The sequence below is a fragment of the Toxorhynchites rutilus genome, chromosome 2, assembly GCF_029784135.1.
Source record: "Toxorhynchites rutilus septentrionalis strain SRP chromosome 2, ASM2978413v1, whole genome shotgun sequence".
Classification (NCBI taxonomy): domain Eukaryota; kingdom Metazoa; phylum Arthropoda; class Insecta; order Diptera; family Culicidae; genus Toxorhynchites; species Toxorhynchites rutilus.
The window spans coordinates 236,218,714-236,235,171 of record NC_073745.1 but is presented as its reverse complement, the minus strand read 5'-3'; the positions used below and the strand labels follow the sequence as shown (position 1 = coordinate 236,235,171).

The window sequence follows — 16,458 nt, the reverse complement described above, 5'->3', positions numbered from 1 at the left end:
AGTTATGTATTTATATGTATTTATAAATCAATTTTATTGTACTCAATTGAAAAAAGGCTTTATTGTATTCAGAAAATCAGTTTAATTTTTTCAAAAACGCATTTTTTGAAATTCCAAAATAAATATATATATATATATATATATATATATATATATATATATATATATATATATATATATATATATATATATATATATATATATATATATGAATAACCCTTACAATTTACAATTTCCAACAAGTCGTCCATACATCGGAAGATGGGCACTTTTACAGGGAAATTTTTTTTCTCACAACAACTTTTTCATGTTTTCCTTAAAAATAGTACAACTAATCCTAATTTTGTGTAAGGTCAAGATAGCGATATAGTGTATTCGACAAAGTTTTAGATCTTATTAAAATAGGAACTTTTGTCGAAGACATCAACTTTCTACCTTTTACAGTTTTTGGAATATAAGTCATTTTTGTATGGAGACTCCTGAAAAAAAATTAATGTTTTGCTCGTAACATTTTTGTATGTAAATTCACACGTTTGACATGTTCTTGACACGTTTCTAAATAGAGAAAAGTTAGTAGAGCATGAAAATTGCGATAATTTATACATTTTTTTCAACTTCAAAACAACGAAAATCTTAATTTAAAAACAATAAGGTCTACAAAAAGTTGGTCAGAGAATTAAATTTAAGAAATTATTTAGGTTTTCATTGAAAAATATCAAACAAATTTTTGGAATTTCAATGAAAAAAAAATATTTTGAAAATTTTAATTTATTTTTCTTGAAAATATGTTTGTTTATTCTGAAAAAAATGGATATAAATAGCCCTCAAAATTTCCAACATGTCACCCATACATCAGAAGATGGGCACATTAACATGGAAAAAGTTTTTCGAACAACATTTTTTTCTTTGTTTTTTTTAAAAAAATAGTATTAATGTTTGATAATGTAAGACCATCGGTTAACTTTAAAAGGCCTTTGGAGCCTTAGAATGCAAGGGGTGTAAGTGTTTTTTTTAATCGTTATTAGTAATGATTTTTTTTTTAAATCACATTTTTGCTGTTCGGAATTTAAGACAAAAGTGGCCGTAATAATCAGTGACAAAATCGGAATTGGTGTTCGGAATTAGAGCCAAATGTAACTAAGCATAGTTTGAGTTATGTATTTATATGTATTTATAAATCAATTTTATTGTACTCAATTGAAAAAAGGCTTTATTGTATTCAGAAAATCAGTTTAATTTTGCGAAACAGTACCGTTTTGTGTAATGAGATTCTGTTTAATGGCCAACAAAACTTGAGTGCTCGGAATTTGAAACAAATCGGTACACTAAATGATTAAGTAAATAAAAAAGTAGATGAGTGAATAAAATAAAACAATAAGATAGCTGCAAAAAAATTAAATGTACTGTACTACTGAAATGTCGTAATAAATGTTTGAAATTCGTAACTATTCTGATTTCATCATCGACCAATAACGGAACACAAGGAAGCTTTTCCGAATCCAAGCACAGCTTTTCGCTTCTCATGTCCTTTGTAACTGTTGGTGAGCTTTCCGTTCATGTCGCTTACACAATCGAAGCACGCCAAGCCATATGCCATCTGAAGGAGGAAAGCTTTGACCGTCTGCTCTCTGTAGACATTACGCTTTCTATCTCACCGATGTCATCAACTGTTGGCCTCTGATAATACTCAAACATCCAGTTTGTCCTCTTCGTTTGACCTGCACGGTCATGTTTCGCCGGATGAGGCGCACTTTCATCGCGCTCCATTTTACTCTGTGCATCTGTAATTCAGTGACGATACCGTGAATACTGGCACCGTGAAGTGGAGTAGAAATAATTATCGAGCAGTAAACATTGCGGACAGTAAAGGATGCGTCCAACTATAATTGCGAGTCATTTGACATGAACCGTCTGCGTACGCTAACCACCCACACATCAGGCAGGGTTATTCCAGTGAAATTTGGGCTGCATGCAAGCCGTCAGCAGTAGGACGAACACACACACCTGAAGAAGTATGCGTGATGTACGGAAATGGTGCACGGTGGGGACAAAACAATGAAGGAATCTGAAACATGATGTTTTGGAAGTAATTTCGTGAAGAATCCCGCAGACCAATTTAATATCCAATAAAGCTCTAGTGGATGTGAAATGAACAAATTCAAACAATGATAAATGGTTATTGTCCATGTGTGTTATTTGTGTTACTGTATATGTGATGAGGATTGTTCCGTGACTAGACTCTACAATATTTATGGGACTATCAACTATGAGACACATTGCGTCTCCATCGATATGATTCATTAATAAAAAGGACAGTTCGAATGACTTCGGATCAGTGTCAAGCATCGATTCATCAATTCGATGAATAATTAAAGAAGCGTTATGTTCGATTGCCAGTCTCTATGGAAACAAACCCACCGTGAATCCGGCTGTTCGAGCATATTAAAAGGATACGCTCCCCCCAGCTCCGAACGCAATAACTCGCTCAATATAAATCTCTCTCCATCTCTCTTTCTCAGAGCTGCCCTTCCGGTGGAAACCCACAGCTCACGCGAGTCTTTCCCAGTCTGAGTTCAAAACGAACCGTGCCCCCCCCAGCGTCAGGATGTGTGAGAATGGTTTTCATCGCCTGGTCAGACAGCAAACGCAGAAATCTCGATTAGGAAGCTATTATTAGTTTAGTGATAATTTCATTTCGTCCGCTGTGTATTCGTTTTGCACGACCGGCCAAGTCCGTCGAGACAGAACCGGAAGGCAGTTCTGCAAGTGGTGGAGTGAAGAAGAATAATCAAAATTGTGCTAACAAGTGTTTCTTCTGCATACGGTTCGTCCCTCGGTCACACTCCTCACGGTTCCAGAAGGAAAAATTACATATGCTCACAGTTTGATTGGTGAAGTGAATCTGTGTTTCTGAATATGCTGAAACTAATCGTTCGACTAAATTTGGGTGAATACAGAATCGGGTTATAATATGCACCGTCCAGGCCCTATTTTGGAAACGTCTACATAAACGCCGACATTTCCATTGCAGCGAAGTGTATTGAATCTGTCGAGCAACAAACGAATGTAAGTCTAGCAATTAATTTACAGTATTCTATTCCCAGGTGATCATTGCTTCTCCTCATTCATTTCGTTCATTACTCTTCGCCAGTGGCTTGAACAACAATCCCCAGGCCACGGAGTTAGCGTTTGCATGACATACCATAATTCATAACATATTGTTTCAAACTTCAGCCTGTCATTTGATGTATATCATCCCTCGGTCAGATGGTAACCGCTGATTATAGGCAAAATAAAACGGGATGAATAGGGGGAAATTATTCCGATGGATACGTTACCAAGTGAGACACAAAACATAGGTGAGGCCTAATAGACCCTATTGCGACCGTCATTTACGCTCGCTCGAACGAGGATACTCAGAGGGAATAAATGTGCGTTGCAATTTTTTTTGTTGAAACCGAAATACAATTATTTCAAATGGTACCATCGAGAATGTAATTTATTGAGCTACATTCACAGAAGATTGGATCGCATTGATATTCATAAAAGGCAATGTGAGTGTACCGAACAACACTACGTCCATTTGAATTTGTTTGTTCCATATCATGCTGCGAATTTTAGTTTGCACAATCGAGTTAAAAAGTTATTGATCCGACAAAGGAAACTAACATTATGTCAAAAAAAAACACGAAACACAACATTTGTAAATGTCACTCAAAGATAGAGGCATCGTGTAATATGATGTAACATCATCATCAGAATGAAATATCCTTCCCCGGGTCATCCTTTTCAATTAAGTAAACAAAAAATAGTCACATGAAGCTGACGATAGCGATTTTCTCTTTCAGAAACAGTAAGAATTATTTAGTTCAAATTCAGTTCATATTCAATGTTTTTAAGTAACGTATTTAATTAAAATAATATCCTTATCATAACAACAAGAAGTGCCAACCTTCCTGATTTTTCTGGATTTCTCTGATTTTTTAGAAATTATCCTGAGTTCTTCTGATTGTTGTATTTTTTCCTTTATATCATTATGAAAATTTTCCGTAAAAAATATACAGGCTAACTTCGATGTAACGTACATTTTTCTTTCAAAATTGCACGTTGTATCGAATTATAGCTTATGTCGAAGCATGATAAAGAACTCAGAAACGTAGTTTATATTAGTTTATTGTGTTACTGTTTGACAAAACAGTTGTATTTCGGGATTGGTTAAAGGTACAAAACAAGATTTAGTATCAAAATAATATTGGTAGTTTATTGTTCTTTCAGGAAAAAAAATATTCCAAAAATTATTCCTTTGGATCTTGAAAATGTGTTGTTATATCGAGGTAAAATATACGTTATAACGAGGGTACGTTATATCGAAGTTCCCCTTATTGGGATCCCTGTCAATTTTTTCGTGGTTCGAAATGAGGAATGTCAGATTAGCTCTCCGATCCACACGTGTGTAATGCTTATATCAAATTACATTCTCCTGATACAAAGTCGTACGAAACTTATTTATCAATATGTATGATCGTTGTAAATTGACTTTTTAGGCCTTTTCATAGTGAAAGTCCCGAATTAATTTCTTATGCACAAATATTTCGAAGCTTTTCAAAACAGTGCTAGATCATTTGATTTCAACCAGAAAATTTTACAATGTCTTCTTCTTCCTCTTCTTCATAAATGACCCTAACGTTCCTAGAGGAACTTCACCGTCTCAACGTAGGATATGCTTAACCACAATGCATATCGGAGGAAATTTCTTTGACGTAAAATTCCCCCGACCAGAACGGGAAACGAACCTGAACCCCCGGCATGTTAGGTGTGACGCTCGGCCACTCGGCCACGGGGGCACTGAATATTTGACAAATTTAAGAAATAATAACGATATTATGTTTGAGGAACAACATTATCTTGTATGATGTGTATTAGAGATGACACGGATATCCGGTAATTATCCGATATAAGATTTTCTGTCGGGTTGTTTCCATTTCAAGAACTTCAAAATAGTCTGACATAAACCTCGATTCCAAAACGATTGCAATTGGGTAATTTGAATATTTTCCATAGTAGTTCAAATGACTTCCCCATCAAGCGTTTGAGGATGCTCTCATGCGAGGTAAGTTCTGTGTTCTAGGCAGCATCGTGCGAAAATACATCGGGTATACACGAAAGGCCAGAACTTGTAATTTTTGTTATTTTTTCAAACGGTTTCAGGAGCCTATCCCACTGCTCCAATGTTGTGTCGTTGAATTAGTGATTGTTTAACTCCTTATGAAAATTTTGATTTGTAGTAAAGAAGTCGTGCCATCTCTCAGATTGTTATCCCTGAAGACAGTTCTAAGTTTTTTGAATGAAAATAAATGATTGATGTTCTTTGCTTATTAGAATTTGCAGTATTTACTCTCACTCAACCAGTATTAAAATTGTTTCAATATATCCACGAAAATCATTGTAATAGAGAATCCTTAAAGGATATTTATCCTTAATAGAAAAGTTAATCATCGTTCATTTTTTTTATGTAAAAATATGTTCATTTCTCCATAAAATGTAAGGTAATTTCATTACCTTCATGCACATATGCTTTCTCTCAGCTTCGTTTTCGCAAATAATGATCCGAACATCCAGTTGCCGGATATTCGACAATATGATTTCGAAGCTTGTTTGATATCCGGTATCCGGTATCCGGCCAAACTACTATCCATTTCATCAATAATGTGTATATTTGAGCAGGGCCCGAAATCTTCAAAGGTGAAAAATGTAGACCGACTCCACTTTCAGTAGCTTCGCTTCGACAAGAACTGCTTCGGCAGTCGCCGTCAACAGAAAGTGAATTGACTAGAGAATGAATTGACTAGCGTTGACTAGCGAGGATGGCTGATGAACTAGTCCAGTCAGTGGTTATTCTAATTGATGCAACTAATGAATATAAATCTGCCTCTTCATTCAACCGACTTCAATCCGCATTTCTACCCCCCTAGGAACGAAACTATTACTCGCGTACGCAATATTATTTTTACGTCCATATAAAGAGGAACGAAAACATGATTTCTGGTGCAAAAAAGTAGTTACCCCATTAATAGACGGTTTATTGTGTACCCATCGTGAACTCAATCCAACGAACTTAGACAGTTATCAGGTATGCTATAAAGGTCCTCGCTTTAATATTAGTAAATAGCATGCAAAATGGCGCACACACACTGCACCCTATTTTATACGTGTGAGTAATTTTTGTGTACGACACTAAAAAATCTAGCTCGCCTGTAGTATATGTCAAACCACGTTGCACTCGACCATCGATGCATGCATATGTGACACATGGGGGAGAGAGAGAGGAACGAATTCGGAACACTTCAAAATGCAATTGATAGCCAAGTCGTAGAGGGGGAAAGCGACTAAACGCCCGACTGGAAATGGAAACTGAAGAAGCCAAAAGTCATTTCCAACTAAATACAGATACAGTCAGTCAGATAGTCGGCTGACTATCCTCAATTGACTATGGCTATGCCGAGCCCTGGGCAGCAATTTCAATACTCGCATCATGATCCAAATTCCAAACGTTTTTGATGGTAAATAAAAACAAAAGAAACATTCGATACTCGTAGATAGTTTGGACCGAATGCATTGGATCGAACATTCACATCACCATGTAGCAGCACATTCGTCACAACATTTGTCGATTCATTGAATCAAATGTTTGAGTCCAACATTCTAGTCAATCGTTGGACGAATTGTGTAGCGCCGGCTTAACACACAGATGCATCGATAAAAATGAGACATTGCTAGAATGACAGTTTCTCGAATTATCGGTCAAAACCGTTTACAAAGCTAGTAGCATTAACGGGGCCGATGCAAAAGAAACAAATACAAATGGCAACTAAAAGCAGCGAAGGTACACTATTTATACGTCCAGAATACGAACAAATCAAAAGTTTCGAGCAACGAAAACAAGCAACACACACGAAGCCTAACGCTGGTGGCTTAAGGTGAAGGTGGCAAGACTATGTAGTAGTATAGGTAAAACCACGTGTAAAAATGGGGTAATAGTGTTTGTGAGAAAAGAGCAAAGAACACGTAAATAGATCAATTCTCTTATCAGATTGTGTGGCGCTTCATTGAAACGAGTTTTTGAATACATTTGAAAAAATAATAATTCAATACTAAAGTAAAATGTATGAACGATATGTTCCGATGAACAATTGCAAATATAAATATATATAGAAGGTGTATTTGCATATGAAGTAAAATTCAAATTTATAACACATGCAAAATGGGGCTCTTTTGGTATTAATTTTGGTTGGTTCTTCCGCATAGTAACTCGATGTTGATAATTAATATTTTCCTTCATTGATCGTATTGTTTTCACATATTCACGTTGGAGAGCCTTAACCCTTCTCTGCCTCAGGAATAACATTTTATTGAGTGGTTTTTATAGCTGTTTCGATGATGTTGTCTGGCATCAGTGTCGAAAAAATAACGATGCTTTCACCAATCCAAACAAAACTATTGCCGAAAATCGAAAACGAAAATTTTCACTTTCAGAGCATTAGCTCGAGTTTTCCGACGTTTTTCACTATACAGTGCGACAGCAGATGAAAATTTAATATCTTTTTTTATCCCATTTATTTATTTAAGGCTCATTAGCATTTCAGCTGTGACAGAGCCGAATTTTAATCGTGTACATGTCACATGGTTATCATATCTATAATTAGCACATTACACAGTTGCCGTTCGCCAGTATTCTTTCTTTTACCATTACATATGGTACATTCACACAGTAGCCATTTAGGCGTAAGAGTATTCTTTCTGTTCTTCCATTATCCAGTTGGACCACCGGACAACGGAGACAGTTGATTGATCATTATTGAGTTATTTATAGAACAGCAGCCCGATGTGTCTTGCAGAGCAGAGCAGTTGTATGGATGAATCGATCTTATTTCGACCGTGGATCGATCTCCATCGCTGATGATTGTTGCGTGGACGTAGCTATTCTGTAACAACACAAAGATGGTCAATGAGGGCCCTGAGTTTTTGAACTCACGATCGATCGCTTACTAAGCGAACGCGCAACCAATGTGGCTACGGAGACCCCCAATTTAATATCTTGTGAACAATCGATTAGAGTTTGGTTGATATTACTTGATGGGAAGTGTGCGAAAACGATCATTTTCTTCACACTGTTTCGCAAAATTATTGATTTTCGGGCGAGGGGTGAGGGAGCGCCATTGTGGCAACCATTTGTGGCTAGCTTCCACCTTCACCTTAAAGCGACTTAATACCAGAGCTGCAATTTGTTACTGTCACTGCATATATTTGGGCTACTATGACGATCATTGCCACATTACCACGAAACGACGTGCAACAGAACAAAATCCTTCAGTCTTTGATGCTAAATAGTTTGTCAGAGTGTTTTGATTGTCAAAGCATGTTGCAAGTCAGCGCACTATGATCGTCAAGACGAGAATTACTATGTTGTAATGGAAGTTTATACGTTTACCAGGGTGCATTTGTTTACGTTGAGCTACCGTACTCCTTCACGACAATGCCAGGCCCCATGTTATACAAGGCGTCATAGTCGCACCCGAAGAACTCGAATGGGAGGCAGGGTTACCATATCTACAGAATAATCTGTGTTTATACAGATTTTTCCGACTTTTTGAAACCAAGAATATGCAGTTACAGATTGCTGATTTATTAGATTTTCATACAGATTTACAGATTTTCCAGAATAACGATCCAATTTTAGTTATGGCTTGATCTCAATAATATTTTTCCCATCTCACCAAATTTATTCATGTAGCATTTGATTCAGCATGAATGAGAGACATTTTGGCATCCATATGCAACGCAGTATCTCATGTTCAACCTAAGGCGAAAAGGTGCAAAAGCTTGTGTCATCGGTTAGCTTTACAATCAATAAACAACACTGTTAATCTTTTTTCCTATACCCAAACTAGCGCTGGCAGAAAAAATATCATCTTCGGCAGAAAAAAAATCTTTCGTGTGCTGAAGGCATTTTTTTCAAGAATTTGTTTGTATGTATGGGAATAGACCTATCTTTAAGCCTGAGCGTCAGCTTGAAAAAAAGTCCAAATAATGCCAAGCAGGACAGGGATCGAACTAAGGTCGGCTGGAATGTAAGGCTATTTTACGCTATTCACATAACCACTGGTGCTGTTGCACGAATATTACACCACATTATGAAATGAAGTTGTATCTTGTAAGAATGCATGGAAAATGTCTTCTAAGTGTAAAAAGAAAAGCATAAACGTGAATCTATATTCTTTTCGGTCGGTGGTGCGTGCTTATTTGCAATATGTCTCTTGTTTCGCTCTCTGATATTGCTCTTATACAGTGGTAGACATTCGTTTAGCCACACCCTATTTTTCCAGAATATTTGTAAAAATAAGTCAATTCTTTGTACAGTTTTGTCCATAAAAGACTATTATTGTTTATTTTCATCGAATTCATTCTAAAACAAAGTATAAATTAACTTTTTGTTTTCTAAGTAATTCAAATATGTATATTCAGGGTGGACATTCGTTTAGCCGCATCCTAATATTTCAATAAAAGAAAATTTGTGCGGCAAATTTCGAGTCCAATCGGTAGCTAATATTTAGTATGTCCACCTCCATTTCCGATCACTTTTGAAACTCGATTTGACATCGAGTCAGACAGCTTTTGAAGTGTTGCCATATTGATTATAGCCCAACATTCCTGAATTACTGCCTTGAGACTGGAAATGTTGTCAAATTGTCATCCGTTTGCATAGACCATCTCGGCCAAGATTCTCCATAGGTTATCTATGGGATTGCAATCGACTGCCAGCAGGTCATTCAAGAAGCGGAAAGTCCTTCTCGGCAAACCATGCCTTCGATTGCTTGGAAATCTGGATCTATGCATAATCCTGCTGAAAAAACGACATCCTCGGTAGCGTTATTCTCAATATGGCCAATCAAAACGTCCTCCAGTAATTGAAGATACTTTTCCGAGTTCATTCGGGTGAAAATGAAACAAATGGGAAGCTTGCTGTGATAGGAAACGGCTCCCCACACTGTCAAAATTCCGCCCCCAAAGTTTCGCTTCGATCTCACGACATGCCGTTGACTTAAATTGTACCAATAGCAACTGTAACAGTCTGGACCATCCAAATTGAACTTTTTTCGCCGGAAAATACAACATTTCTCCATTCTAGTTTCCATTCCATTGTCGGGCGAAAATGAGATGGTTCTGCTTATGGGTGGCGCGTAATATGCCTCTTCGTTACTGGAACAACCGATTCTGCCTTAATGTAAGAGCAGGACATCGTTTCCTGGTTGCTTCGTGTCTTATTCGACCATTAAGACGCAAAGTAACTTTGGTGTTCCCATTTGTTGGTCGTTATATCCCATATTTCTAGCACTATTTAAAGAAATTCCGTACCACTTTCTCAGATAGACCAATTTTTGTAACGATCGAGCGATTAGATAACTTTTGTTCACTGAATATCTTTATTATTTTCCGCCCCTCTTCCGTCAATAGAATACCTTCACTATTCGCTTTAAATTCTACGTAGATCACTAATCTGACCAACTTCTTACGTTGCACATCTAATATTTATATTGTAATTTGATCATTCCCAAGTATTCTTTCAAAAACCACAGATAAAGGCTTGGTGATTATGCGGAAACCCTGCGGCTAAACGTATGTCTCGGGAAAAAAACGACGTTTGAATGTTTATATCCACCGATGCCGCCTTGTGTGTGTGATTGTAACGCACATCCTTGCAATAAAAGTGACTCAAATATACTATCACTACAGCAAATAAGTATCCCGATAAAAAGAACATTCCTAGTTGTTTTGTAAGTGTTTCAGGTTTCTTTTCAAGTGCGGCTAAACGAATGTCTATCACTGTATTGCTATGGCATATATATTACACAAATGCTGTACCAGTATGGCAGGATAGCACATTATTTTTTGTTATTTTTAAGCTCATTCAATGTTATAAATCAGGATGTCAAAATATGTGCTAAAAATTAATTTTGGGTGTACAAAAGCACAGTGAATGCGAATTTCTACATGGATACCACCAAATCATCAAATTCATGATAACTATGCCAATCAATGATACTAAAACTAACATTATTCATCAAAATTGAATTGAGATTCAATACAGATTTTCCGAGAGAAAACTAAGATAAAAAGATTTTTTGAGACCAAAAATACAGATTTTACTATGGAAACCCTGATGAGAGGTCCTTTAGCAACCGCCATATTCTCCGGACCTTGCACCGGCCGATTACCATCTTTTCCGCTCCCTGTCAACGCCATATGAACGGCGTTACCTTCGATAACAATGAGGTCCTTGAAAATTTGCTCAACAAACTTCTTTGACACAAGACCAGGCCATTTTTGCCGGAATTGCATCGGCAAATTGATCGAAAGATGGGAAAAGGTTATAAACAGCAACAGCGAATATATCATTGATTAACTTATTGATATAATTATTGTGTTGTTTTTTAAATGAAAGTCTTCGGTAAAAACGCTTCGAACTTTTCCTCCAACCCAATACAAGGAAGTCGGAATCGGAATTCAAACTGTTTATTCCTATATTTTGGTTATTATATCATCAAAAACCCACTTGAAGTGTGCAATGATATCAAAAACTACGCTTTTGTGGCCTGTCTCGTCTTCGGAATAAATGTTTTTCTTCAACTCTATAAACACTGACGTTTCAAGAGAAACTTCTTCGCCTCAACGTAGTGCTGCTCACGTCAGTACTTAATTGTGATTTCTTTTCGACATAAGATGCCTTGATTGTATTCTGAGCAGCAATTTTCAGGATACGTATGTACCAGTACAAGTGAGAGGAACCTTCGTTTACTGAACATCCTCTAGTCGTGAGTGACGGAAATCGAACCCGAAGCTCCCGGTGTGACGGTGTGTAAGACGATAACCACTTGATCACGAGGGCCAAAATAATGTGAAAATATATTTGACGTGATTACAAGCTCCAACGCTCCAACGCTGGTGAGCTGCTGACTCGCATTAGCCAACAATTTATGCACAGTGTCCCACACTCGTCTTGTCGATTGCTGACACCAGGATAGGTCTGAATTTCATATGTTGTAACCGAAGACAAACCTCATCGGCGAAAAAATCGAACGAGAATCAATCTCCCACTAAGCCATCCCATTACCTCTGAGCCGTTCACAGCGGGGGTGGTCCTGTTTACTATGGCGGGGGTTTGTTGACTGCACACAGCAATATGGAAGCTTTTTTTGTTCCTTTTCCCAAATCACCCTCTTTCTATTTCCTTTCTCGCCACTTTCTCGGTGTGGGAGTAGAATGTCTGGCGCGTCGCTATCCGTTCCAACGCGGGTGGGCGTTCGCAAGCATAGTAAAACACCAAACTGCTTCATTTTGTCGCAAGCGATGACGTATATACACTTTATATGCAACGTCACCGAAAGCTCCCCAATGGAGAGCCATGTGTTCGAGCGAGCTCAAATTAATTTAATCGGTGAAACAAAGCCGCCATCCGACGAGCCACGTCATCGGGCACAGGAAGTGTTCCGGACGGGGAACAGGTGAGCAACGCGTGTTTCCTTTATAACGTTTAAGTTGTGAGGGATATATTTTATTACAACCCACGCCTTAGGCAACAGCCATAAATATAAATTAATGAACAGGGTTCGTAGTTTGTTCGCTTTTGTGATTTGCATAGTTTCGTTCGCTCGAATACGACCCAGGCAACCGGTCACCACCCAGTTGCGTGTCGTACCGTAGCCGAAGTGAGCCGTGATGAGAATCCTTCCGGTGTTATTTGCGTCCAAACGTTGTATCTTATGGTTTATTGTTGGTTCGTCGGCTCGCTATTTATCCTAATGATGTATAATTCATAATTCACCATACGTTTATGCTCGAATTTATGGTGCGCATGTTTCTGCAACGGAGGAACGATTATAACTGCTGTTGTAGGATTTCTGTGAATGATGATTATTTGACTACGAAATTTGTATCGGGAATCCGTTGCTTGAATATGTTGATTCGATGTTGTTATCGATATTCCATTTCCTTAAAAGAACACAATATAAGTATGTATTCAAAACTAAACATCATCAATATATTAATTTTATGCCATTCTACAGAAAAACAACCATTCCTTTGTTGCACAGTGCGGGATGAGATCATCACCATCTACAGCTACAGCTGGATCGGTTCCAAAAGTAACGGAGGAATAATGTCCTTCAGATTTCTTGGAACTTGACACTAGTTCGAGGGCGCAGCCCATTCATGCTGTGCACACTCTCCGCCGAAATGGATCGATACTCGTACACTGTTTCGCGTAGAAGAACAGGCAGGCATCCTTGAAGCATCATATTCGAGTGATGTTTGAAATTCAAATGACTGTGGTTTTGCAATTATTTCGTTTGAATTAGACTGTTATTATCGACATGTACGGAGATGTTTCAAGATAGCGTATTTATAATATATAATGCATGATATTTTATGGAAACTATTTCTCAATTCCACTTACCCAAACAGGCGCATGAGCCTGAAAGTTATTTCGAGAGGCTCATCGCTGGCTGCTGAAAGTTTCTGAGAATTCATTACGATTCCGCATCTATTCACGCCAATTATTATAGAATATCGTTTCGAGAAAACCACATATCAAATTTCATATTTGCGTTAACTGCCACATAATCATCCGAGGGTATCTTCGTAGACCTTAAAAACCATAGTTGTGTAAATTAATAGGAATAGGAATTTAATCAATACTGAAAAATCAAATCCTATTTTATACAACCGGCTTTACAATTTCCCGCTAATCAGAAAAAAAAGGTCAGTATTTTCCAGTTTCAATCAGTAAAAAATGGCTGAGGAATTGGATTTGAAGACTTTGCCACATGTATTTATCTGGAAAGGTTCAGATCTTTTCACTTTTTTTGGTACAGATTCTATACGGTTTAGACTACAGATTTTTGTAAAGAAGTATAGATAGGTGCAGATTTACAGATTTGTTTATGATTATAACAATAACAGTTTTGAAATCATGTAACGCTTGCAACGTTTCGATGAACATAATTTTGAGATCTTCACATTGATTCCAAAGGATGGGGCCGCTCGAATCATTTGTTAACTGATATTATTTAGTCTATGTAAAGCAAGAGTACACACTCGACAAAAATTTAGAAAAACAGAGGGCGAAATAGAGAATTTTAAGTGATTTTTGACATGCTGTAACTTCGCGAAAAGTATACGCATACAGATGGGATGAAAAAAAAACTATTTTTTCTCCCTTTCCGATATTGTTGTCCATTACACCTACATACACCAATATAAAAGAATGTACTAAGAATATCTAAAAAAAAGTGAAAGTTGGAGCTGTCACCCCTTTAACCCTCAAATTTTTAATTTTTTCTTTGTAAGTTTATATAAAAAACTTTTTCCGCTGCACTAGAAATATTGTTTCAATTTTTGCATAACCGAAGAGGGAATAAAGTGAGTTTACAAGGCAGCCTCAAACAGTGTTTTTGGGGCCCGTTAGGGCGTTGATTTTCCACGAAGTTACAGCATGTCAAAAATCACTTAAAATTTTCAACTTCGCAATCTGTACAAGTTGAGTCTAATGAAAAAAGTGATGATACTAGAAAATTTTAAAAAACAAAAACAAATAAATAGCAATTTAGAAAAGTACACGTGAAAGTAAGTTAGCAATAATCTTTTTGAATATAGCTGGGCTTTTTACAAATTACGCAGAAATGCGATTATTTGTAGAAAACATGCGACCTCAAATGGTATTTCTTGCTGAAACTCACATAGTTAATGAAGATTCATTTGACCAGTACAACATACCGGGTTATAAAGTTGCTTTTTGCTTGTCCCACTCCAAATACACTGGAGGTGTTGCAATTTATGCAAAAGAATCAGTTAAATTCAACATCCGGTTAAACGAATCTGTTGAAAATAATTGGTTCTTGGCTGTTTCAGTTGAAAGAGGCATGCAGATGGGAAATTATGGAATTGTATACCATTCCCCTAGTTCCAGTGACCAGCGTTTTATTGAAATTTTGGAGAACTGGTGGGAAAATGTCGTTGATTGCAGTAAATTAAATGTAATTGCTGGAGATATTAACATTGATTGGCTTAATGTACGAAATTCGAATCAGTTGAAACAATTATCGCATTATTTTAACTTGAAACAAACGATTATTGAAGCTACCAGAACTTCTAAACATAGTAAAACTCTAATTGATCACATCTTTTCAAATTTTGCTACTGTTCATTCTTCGACAGAGGCCAAATTTAAATTAACCGACCATGAGACAATTTTTGTTTACATTGATAATGGACAGAAGGACTGTGATAGAAACAAATTAAAGATCAAATGCTGGAAACAATATTCTCGAGAAGCTATGTCTCAACTTGTGTCGGCAAGCCTGGATTTTGAAGCAACTACTGGACATCTGAATGATGAAGCAGCTATTCTAACTAATAATTTGAAAGAGTGTACGAATAAATTAGTAATTGGAAAATATATTGATTTGAGTAATTCGAACAGCTGATACTTTTTGGATCTGCTGCAACTCAAACGCAAAATAGACAAAAAGTACAGAAAGTTTTTAAGAACTAATTTAGAAAATGATTGGAATATGTACACCTTGGCGCGAAACATATATTCACAGGCCTTGAAAAAGACTAGATGTGACTATACATATACAGAGGAAAATCGATGAACATCAAAATAATAGCAAAGGACTATGAAAAATATTAAAAACGTTATTAAATTCTAAAAATAGTATACCGCGTTCCATAGTTTTCGGAGGGTCAGAAGAACAGTCAGACCAAATTATTGCAGATAAATTTAACAGTTATTTCGTTAATAGTGGTCTACTGTTCAACCAAAGTATTCCTTTAAACAGTGAACAAAAATTTCATATTTTTATTCAAACATCAGAAGAATTTTCTTCTATTTTCCAGCACGAAGTCTACAAAAAAACTTCAAAGTAAACAAATTATTTTCCAGGGCAATCCGTCTTATGCCATCATGGAACCATTTAATTAAATAAATCAGTTGAAAAAGCATTATTACAAATTCAACAACTGGTATCTGGCCAGAGCTCAGCTGACAACGGATCTTATAAAAGTCAACCGTGTCATACGCATGGAAATTTAGTCGAACCAGATTCTTGGTTTAGCGTCAATTCTAGAAAATAGCCTTTCAGCTGAAACTGAGTCACCATTCAGTTTAGTGATCATATGAGCCACTGCTATATCTAATCCTGTCAGAAATTGTACTGAAGTGTATCGTAGAAGAATCGACTGACTTTGTCAGCAAGCTTAATGAAGCGAACCAAATGTTGTCATTTTGTTTAGAACTTTTTCAGGTGGTCTTTAGTGAGATTAGAATCGATGTACACTGAAAAAGAAATTTACATAAAGTTTTTTCTATCCCATCTGTTTGTTTTATTAGGCGCATTTAGC

At 36.8% G+C, this 16,458-nt stretch overlaps 1 protein-coding gene across 1 annotated transcript in view; it reads left to right on the top strand.

The window, feature by feature from the left end:
* The first annotated feature begins 1,712 nt into the window (after window positions 1–1,712).
* LOC129765521 (melatonin receptor type 1B-A-like) overlaps window positions 1,713–16,458 on the top strand; it is an 85,411-nt gene continuing 70,665 nt past the window's right edge. The window contains exon 1 of the mRNA XM_055765921.1: window positions 1,713–3,066. The gene's annotated coding sequence lies outside the window, so the exon portion shown is untranslated. The remainder of the gene's footprint in view (window positions 3,067–16,458) is intronic.